At 47.4% G+C, this 9,626-nt stretch overlaps 1 long non-coding RNA gene across 2 annotated transcripts in view; it reads left to right on the forward strand.

Moving 5' to 3' along the window:
• Nucleotides 1-9,287, forward strand: part of LOC105467496 (uncharacterized) — a 56,614-nt gene extending 47,327 nt beyond the window's left edge. For both annotated transcript variants that reach the window (XR_978927.3, XR_011607612.1), the window contains exons 3-4: nt 2,350-2,438; nt 3,572-9,287. This is a non-coding gene — a long non-coding RNA (uncharacterized lncRNA). The remainder of the gene's footprint in view (nt 1-2,349; nt 2,439-3,571) is intronic.
• The last annotated feature ends 339 nt before the right edge of the window (nt 9,288-9,626 follow it).

The raw sequence follows: 9,626 nt of genomic DNA on the forward strand, positions 1-9,626 counted from the left end.
TTGCCATTGCTGATCGTTTTCACCCTCTCCCTGGCAGGTCATATCAGAATGTGAGTTGCTAAAAAATACTGAAGATGACAGGACCTCAAAGGGCCCTTAAGAAGGTCCCAGAGCTGAATGGACCCAGACCCCTCAGAAGACAGGGAAGGACCTTGCTAGTCACCCAACTTTTGTAGGCTTGTAAGATTACTGCGACAATAACTTTCTCAATGAGATCATGCACCTTTTCAATCACAGGATCATTTTCATGTTTCTCCTCTAGGCACACAAAAGTCCTTAGAGATCTCATGAATTAGTGTTTATCCCAGGATATCTGGCTTGGCATTGTAAATAAAACGTCCATCTGCCTAAGTCCAGCCATCAAAATTACTTTGACAATTTACTCTGAGAAGCAGTATTAGCATTTGTTTTCAGGGTTCATGATGGGCAAAAGATTACTTAAAAATAGGAGGGAACAGAGAAGAGAGATCGTAGTTTTTTGGTCTTGTTTGTTTTTTTAAAAAAATATTGCCATCTCTTACATCTTTAGTCTCAGTCTCTTCATGATTTTTCAAGGCAATTTCTTTGGGAAGCCAAGTGGCTGAGACAATTTGATGATAACTCAACCAACCTGCATCACTACCTAAACAGTTTTTAGGTATAGACAGTTTCTAAAGATGAGTGAACATGCTTCTCCACTTTTGAAAATACTCCTGAAAACTTGGTTCCAATTTTTTCAACAAAGTGATTGCCCAGATCTGAAAATGTTTTTTCACCCTTTTCTGCTTTTGAGGTGAGGTGATTTCCTGCAAGGTCCAGGGATTTTGGAGGGCTCAGGATAAGGCAATTTTATGAACCGATGCCTGGGGGTAGTGCAGAATGCCATGAATGGGGATGTCCCACAAAAGGCAGGGAAGCGGATGTGGCAGCAGCTATGTCCTCTTTGGAGCTGAGCCACAGAGGGCATCAGGATCAGTGAACGGATCTTTATCAGTCTGTCCGAATCTTAAAGAATAGCCAAGGACATGAGAATCTGGAAAACAATAACATAATCGAATTGGGGGAGAACTTGATTCTCCCCCAATGAAGAATCCACATCCCAGGCACAATTCATGTCAAACAACATAGGCTATGCTGAAACCAGCCAGAAATGGGGTCTTGTAATATAAACTAGTCTGTGTCTTACAAATCATTTGATTTCCATAATTCCTGGACACTTGATTGGCTAATTTTTTTCTGTTGCTGAGTTGACTGATTTGAATTCCTATGTCAAAAGGCATAGATTTTTTTATTCATTTAATTTGTATTGACACCCACTGTTCCACTTAATTCAAAATTATTCATTCCTCCATGGACCCCTGGTAGAGACCAACCTCAGCCACTTTGGGAGACTGCTCACCAAATGTCTCTAGTTCCCTGCTTTCTGAGCGTGTGAGGCTTCTCCTTCCCTGACTGTGACAGTTAGGCATGGCCACAAGCCCACTTTGGCCCATGAAATGTGTACAGAAGGGACACATTGGGCCAGTGAGTAATTCACTCCATACTCTCTCTTCTGTTGTAATTGGGGATGTGTGTGTTGAGAAGACACCATCGGGGGTCCCAAACTAACTGTGACACGCACACCACTCCATGTTGACCTGCAATGGACAGGTAATGTGAACAAAAGAAAATATTTATTGTATAATGCTGCTGAGATCAGGTGGTTGTTACCTGCAACGTCACCTGCCCTCTCCTCGCTGATGCGCAAGCACACACACACGCACTTGTCCATATGTTTTGTATATATGTTGTGCTGCTTGGGAAGGAGGTACTCTCTCTTTGCCACAACTCTCCCAACTGAGAATTCTCTTTTGTCCTGCCATGGGATTCCTGTGGCTAATTCACTGGATTTATTCATTTCTTGGTTGGTTTTCCATGTAAAAAGCCAAAGGAGACTTGGAACATATGTACCCCAGGGCGGTGGGTAAATCCAAGAGAGATGCAATCTCTGTCTCTAAGGGCTTACAAACTGGCTTGGCAGAAGACAGATCTAGGCAATATATAATAATGAAAACCATAGACGGGTGCTCCAGAGCAAAATGACAAGATGCTTGCATGGCAGCAGCTTTAAGAAGGAATGCATCAGGCGGGGTGCAGAGGGAATGTAAGAGCAGCTCTGGTCCCAGGTGACTCCTCTCAGCCTCTCCAGATCCACCCTTTGCCCCTCTCCACGCTGCTCTCTACCCCACGAGACTGACCTGTCTGTCCTATAGTAATAGACTGCTCCCGCTCTGGCTCTGGGCTGGGTCTGGTCAATGGGGTCTCTGATAGACTAGAAGGAAGTCGGTCAGTGAAGTTGGCATATTTATTCCCCTGTCTCTGTTCTCACAGGGTCATCTCAGGCTGGCTGCATGCCTCAGCTGAAGATCCCAGCTCCTGTCAATGCCACCTCTCCGCTTGACTGTCTCCTTCCAGACTCGGTAACTCTCTCCTGTCGGCACTTTAGGCCCAGGGGTGGTAAGAGCCCTGCACTGAGATCCCAGCTCCAGGATATCGCACCAGCCCTTTCAGTTTCCCTATACCCTGCCCACACCTTAGTCAAGGCAGGTGTGGGCAGGATACACATTTTTTTTTAAGGGACTCCTTAAAGCATCCTAATTTGAGTGTGCTTCTGTTTCCCGATAGTCCCTGACCACTAGATCTCGCTTTAGGGAGCCAGCAGTAAAAAGGAAATGAATGCTTTTTCTAAGTATAGGGTCAGTTGGTAAAAGAGGCGGAAAGCTTTTAAAAATGATTCATTCTTCATTAAGAAATGAGTTATTAAATGCCTTTGCTTCTCCCCAGCCAAACTGAAAGATTCTTCTCTAGAGTTTTAAAAAACGTTGGAGGCCAAGTATTGGCCTCTTTGCACCTGTGATGAGCAAATGGGCTGTCCTGGAGCCTTTGTTTCCCAAAGTCCTTCACCAATACTGAGGCACAGAGGCCAGCCAGGATGTCACTTCACCACCAAGGAGCTGCCCCAATTCCCCCTTATCTGGCAAAGTTGACACCAGAATTCCAACCACTGTTTTTAACTTGAGCCCGAGAGCAGAACCTAATTTCCAGATGCTCAAGGAAAATTGTAACCCTTCTTTGGAGTTTCCGTATTTAGCATAGAGCTGCTGGAGAAGGAGGCGCTGTCTCTTTGCCATAACTCTTCCAACTAGGGATTCTCTTTTTTCCTGCAGTGGGATTCCTGTGGCTAATTCACTGGATTTAGTCATTTCTTGGTTTTCCACGTGCAAAGTCAAAGGACACTTGGGTCTGGAGGTGCTCTAGGCCCTGTCCTCTGTTCCCAATTCCCAGGGACCCTCATGCCTTAGCTGTCTCCAACTCTGGAGAGGTGCAGCCGGGAAGAGGCTGGTACCTGGAACCCCAGCGTTTCCCAAAGCAGCTGGAAGACGCGAACACATGATTACAGCTGCTGGGACTGGATCCGGGGGGCGGTTCAGCTCAGGCATGCCAGGATATAAAGAGAGAGGAAGTGCAGACGGCAATTTGGAAGATTTAGGAGTTCTTGGGCTGTCATCGGGTTTTATGTGTTGTCATTGACATATGTTTGTCTTCTCTCCAGAGCAGGTATGAGCTGGGAAGAATGCAGGCAGGGCATGCCTGTGTGCCAGTTCTGCACAGCTGGAGAGATGAGGCAAGACGTGGAGGAGAAGCCGGGGATTGTCTGGAAGTCTAAGGGTGTTGTTTGCCCCTTGGGCTGCAGAAGATGCATGCCAGGACCTGGGGTGGCACCACCAGGAAGCAACAGAGAGGAGATAAAACTCACAGCAGACAGATTTGCCTTAACAACAACTGTCTTGAATTAAAACACGCTTTTCAAGAAAACAAATATCAGTTCAATCAGCAAATAGCAGAGAAGTTTCTCATCATAAAGGCAAAGAAGGGCCCAGTTGCTGACCAGTGTAAGAGCTTCAGAAGAGGAGAGGGGAGATGAGATGGCCAGAAGGAGCAAGAGCACCATACATCCCTGGACAACCTCATTCTAATGGGTCAGGAACTGGGACGTGCATTTTGGAGTGCAGGAGAAGTGGCAACTCACAAATGCTAGATTTTCTTCTAGAGATGACCAAGCTGTAGTTCTCAAAGCAGTGGCACTAGGACAGAAAACTCTCACACTTTGACATGCACACACAGCCCCTGGGGATCTCGTTAACATGTAGATTCTGATTCCGTAGGTCGGGCTGAAATTCTGCATTTCCAACAAGCTCCTAGATGAGGTCCATTTTGCTGGTCCATGAATCACACTTAGGATAAGTAGCAAGGCATAGGAGGATACTGACTTTGCTCAGTGATGCTTGTGCTTCCCTCCAAACTAAAATAAAACAAAAGCAGATATCAATGGCCCAATTCAACAGCCTGAGAATTTTGGTGATAATGACCCAAGCCCTGGCCTGGTGACCAGGTGGCTGCTCAGGGAGCTCCATCTCCAAATTCCTTCCCTTCCTGCCTCCCCTCCAAGAGTGAGTAATGTGCCAGAGTTCATTGGGGTCTGCTGTCCCCAGGGAAAGGTGGCCCAGTCACCAAGTGCAAGTGTATAGAATGGCTCACCTAGAAACATGACTTGCCACTCACTATCATTCATTCATTTCTGCAACAAACGCTTCCTGAGCACATGCTGTCCACCAGGCCCTGAGCTCAGCTCTGGGGATACAGGATGGATGGCAGATTGTGCTCCCAGTCAGCCTGCTGGAGCACATATGAAAAGCAATACGGATGTTTTGATTTATTATCGTATTGATCATTATGATGGTAGCTTATACTTTTGGAAGGCCTGCCGTCCATTAGCCATTGTGCTAAGCACATGATATGGGTAATCTCATTAATCCTCACAACAACCTATGTGGCAGCTACTATTATTAAAGCCACTTCAAAGAGGAGGGAACTGAATCTCAGAGAGGGTAAGTAACTTGCACAAGGACACCAGCTAGTCTGAGGAGAGGAACTAGGAGGAATGGCCAGGCAGGCTGTCAGCCTCTGTCCCCACGTGCTCCGTCTGAGTGTCTGCTGGTGGGCACATTCCCTCCCTGGAGGGAGAGCTCCTGGGAGCTGATGGCAGCACTGAGTGAGTCTGGAATGTGATGGGAGTGCATTAGATGACGTTGGTGATCTGATGAGTACAGAGGTGTCACATTGCAATGACTTCATGCATATATCTCCCCTGAATGGACAGAGATTCAGCAGAGGCCAGGCGCATGAGTTTCTGGCCCAGTGTCCCCCTCTTTCCCCTGCAGAAAGCCAGGGACACACTGCTTGGCTTTGCTACACCTTGCTAGGCAAAGGCAGTATATTCTCCCTCTCCTTGGCCTCCCTGGCTGTCCACATATCCACACCCACTCACACACACATGCACGTGATCATACACATTACCCAAGCCCATATGCCCACAGACATGCTCACACTCACACTCACATGCACGTGATCATACACATTACCCAAGCCCACATGCCCACAGACATGCTCACACTCACACTCACATGCATACACTGCCATGCACAACACACATACATACATTCACACACACTCGCCCGCACACACACACACACACACACTCTTCTGCTGGCCAGTCTTTTGGGGGTATGTTGACACTGCGAAACAGGTGAAACAAAGTCTTTGCCAATCCCTGCTTTGGGCCTATTATGCTTGTTTTATAGTTTAACTCTCAAAAGACAACTTTATTTTCCAGAATCTTTCAGGTTCCCAGCCAGGTGCAGTGGCTCACACCTGTAATCCCAGTACTTTGGGAGGCCAAGGCGGGCAGATCACCTGAGGTCAGAAGTTTGAGACCAGCCTGGCTAACATGGCGAAACCCAGTCTCTACTAAAAATACAAAAATTAGCCAGGCGTGGTGGCACACACATGTAATCCCAGCTACTCAGGAGGCTGAGGCAGGAGAATCGCTTGAACCCGGGAGGTGGAGTTTGCAGTGAGCCAAGATCATGCCACTGCACTCCAGCCTGGGCAACAGAGGAAGACTCCATCTCAAAAAACAAAAACAAAATCATTCAGGTTCCCTAGGGGCCCCTCACTGTGTCCTGGATTCCATTCCACTTTTAGAGTCCCAAACAGCTTGTATGGCCACTTCCCTTGACACCCAAACCAGATAGGAGTCTTAAATGGCACAGAGTCTTGATGGTTCCTTTAAAAAGAAATCTACTCTCAATGGGAAGTTGGATAACTTCGCATCCGGATTTCATCCTTCTTGGGCTTTGGTGGCTGCTGTTTGTTTTTTTGTGCAGGAGAATCTCTCCTAGCCAACGTCGATTTCACTAACACAGTGGTTAAACTTTGCTGTCTACTCTTGCATCAATCTGCTGCCTACCTCATGCTGAGCCACGCTGCTTGCTGGCATTCCTTTTGGATTTTCAATTTACTACCCAACTACCAGTCCTAATAACATCAGATAAAAAGGCTTCTGCTGTGCTGCGCTTGTGTTCAAAAACTATGAATGCCATCAACCCAGAGTTGAGTCCAGCCTCAGAGAGACAGAATATAAATACCCAAGTGGCCCTGGGCCACTGAGTTCCTCAGACATTATGTGCTATGGGAGTTCCAGAAAGGGGGATTGCATGATTTTGAGTGCAGAAGGCTTCCTGGAGGAGGCGAGATTTCTGATGGGCCTCTGTTATGAGCTAAATTGAGTCCATCCCAAAATTCAGATGTTCAAATCCTAACCTGTAGTACCTAAGAATGTGATCTTATTTGGAAGTAGATGCATAGCAGAGGTAATTCGTTCAGATTAGGTCATAGTGGAAGAGGGTGGACCCCAATCCGATATAACTTGTGTCCTTATAAAAAGCAGAAATTTGAAGACAGACACACAAGAAGATGAAGACAGAGACCGGGCTGATGCAGCTACAAGCCAAGGAACGCCAAAGATTGCCAGCAAAGCACCAGAGCCAGGGAGAGATCTCAAACAAATTCTCCCTCCCAGCAAAAAGGAGGAAGGAAGGAACCTCCAAAAGAAGCAGGCCAGGCACGGTGACTCACACCTGTAATCCCAGCACTTTGGGAAGTTAATGCAGGTGAATCACCTGAGGTCCGGAGTTCGAGACCAGCCTGGCCAACATGGTGAAACCTCATCTCTACAGAAAAATACAAAAAGTAGCCAGGTGTAGTGGCGTGCACCTGTAGTCCCAGCTACTCAGGAGGCTGAGGCAAGAGAATCGCTTGAATCCAGGAGGCGGAGGTTGCAGTGAGCTAAGATCGCGCCGTTGCACGCCAGCCTAGGCGACAGAGCGAGACTTCATCCCACAAAACAAAAAAGAACCCTGCTGACACCTGGATTTCAGACTTCCAGCCTCCAGAACTGTGAGATATTACATTTCTGTCATTTAAACACCCAGTTTGTAGTACTTTGTTACAATAGCCCTAGTGAGCTAATACAGCCTTGAAGGACAGGTAGGAATTTGTGATGCACAGAGAAAGCAAACTGGCCACGGTTGTTGAAATTAATAGAATCGAAGTGCCCCTATCACTACCAACCCAGGCCATCACTTACAAAGCTGTTCAACGTGACGCAGCCGCATGAGAAGGTCGGAGGGCCAGGGCAGGAGATGGGCTCCAGGTGGGCCTGGGCTGCCTGCAGAGCCAGCTTGCCCTGCTGCCTAGTTGCCAAGGAGCACCTGTGGCTAGGAGGAGGCACCCAGGAAGAAAATTTGGCCACATCCCTGCCTGCCTCCCTGGCCGTGGGTGATGCTCTCTGCCAGCTGGCCCAGCTCCCCCACCACATACCTGGCTGGGAGTCAGTAGGAAAACAGTGTGTGTTTGTAGGGCTCTGCACTGAAGGGCATTAGATTCATGCAAAGGCTAATAAATTAGAGATAAGCGGGATTTGTCGATTTGCTGGAGGTTAGAGCTGCAGGATCAGCGTCAGCGCTGGGTCTTTTCCATGGCCCCAGGCTGGCTCAGGTGTGAGCTGAAGAGGGAAAACTGTCTGTTTAGGTTGCATTGGGTTCCCCTAAAAGATCTGTTGAAGTCCTAACCTCGGGTACCTCTGTGCTATTTGGAAACAGGCTCTTTGCAGATGTAATCAAGGAAAGATGAGGCAACACTGGACTTAGTCAGGCCCTAATCCAGTGACTGGTGTCCTCATAAGACAAGAGAAATCTGGACACAGACACACAAAGAGGAGAAAGCCATTCAAAGACACAGAGACACACGTACACAGGGAGAACACCATGGGACAACGCAGACACAGATCGGAGTGACACAGCTACAAACCTAGGAGCGCCAAGATTGGCAGCAACCTCCTGGGGCTGGAAGAGGCAAGAAGGAGCCTCCCCTAGAGCCTTCGGAGGGGACATGCACAGCTGACGCCTTGATTCCAGACTTCTGACCTCCGGAAGCACGGGAGAACAGATTTCCCTTGTTTGAAAGCACCCAGTTTGTGGTCCTTCATCATGGCAGTCCTCAGGAATGGATACAGGCCCTTCCCTGCCTGCCTGGTGGAGCAGCCTCCATGGGGAGCCTTTGCCAGCAGGAAGAGGCCCCACATGGAGCTCGGACCCACCTCAGAGGAACTTCTCTCAGCACTTAGCCAGGGCCTGTCAGATCAAGGGTAGGTGGTCTAGGCTGATTGAAGGAATGGCATTTAGTCTTTAAAATGAAAGCGTGTTGCCTGGCTTGGTTAGTTTTGAACTCTGTAGTTCATCAAGGACTGCGTTACCCGAATATCCTCTGCAGAACACCAGTTCCATAAAGTGCTTCACACACACCAATTCTATAACGTAGTATGTTTTGGAAAGGCTACATACTACTACAGCCCCTTTTACCGATTAGCAATGCCCGTGAGCGCACTAAAGCCTGAGAGATTCTGCAGTAAAGAAGCCTATTTCACTTTGTTTAACCAAGTATTTCTCAAATTTGTTTGATCATATGTGGCAGAAAATGCTAAGTGTCTAGCATTCTTCACTTCCCTCTTCTTCCTTTAACATGGAACCCCTGATGTTTTTAGCTTGGCACATCGCCACCCAGAATAAAAACTACCTTTCCCAGATTTCCTGCAGCTAGGGGCAGCCCTGGGATAAATTCTGGACAATGAAATACAGGCAAAAGTAAATCATATATGATTTTCATGAAGGGACCTTAAAGGGAAGTGTACCCTTCTTTTCCCCACACATTCCTCCTCCTGTCTGAAATGCAGATGCAATTGCTGGCATTTGAGCAGCCATCTTGGGCCATGCGGTAGCTTCTTATGGATGATGTAGGACTAATTCAGGGGTCTAGATTTACCTCCAAACTTTATCTACAAAAAATAAAACTCTATCTTCTTTAAGCTACATGATCGGGCATTTTCTGTCCCATACAGCCAAACATAATGTTGCCTGATGCACCCTGAAGCCCTCTTGTCCACATCACCTAATTCTGCAGGATATTATTGCAGAAATCTTGACCATTTAGAATATGGAAAAGGCACACGAAACCTGGAGCATTTTCAACTCAGTCCTGATTTTCCCTGCCTCCACCTCAGCATGGGTGAACTAAAACTGTTTCTGCAAGATGTTGTTGCAGAAATACTGATCATCTAGAACATATGGTGAGCAAAGCCTGTGGCCAGGGCAGGAACTGATCCCAGGGTCTCATCCTCCACTGGAGTCATGGAGTGGTTGCATCCAGCT

This window comes from Macaca nemestrina, chromosome 9, assembly GCF_043159975.1.
Source record: "Macaca nemestrina isolate mMacNem1 chromosome 9, mMacNem.hap1, whole genome shotgun sequence".
Lineage (NCBI taxonomy): Eukaryota > Metazoa > Chordata > Mammalia > Primates > Cercopithecidae > Macaca > Macaca nemestrina.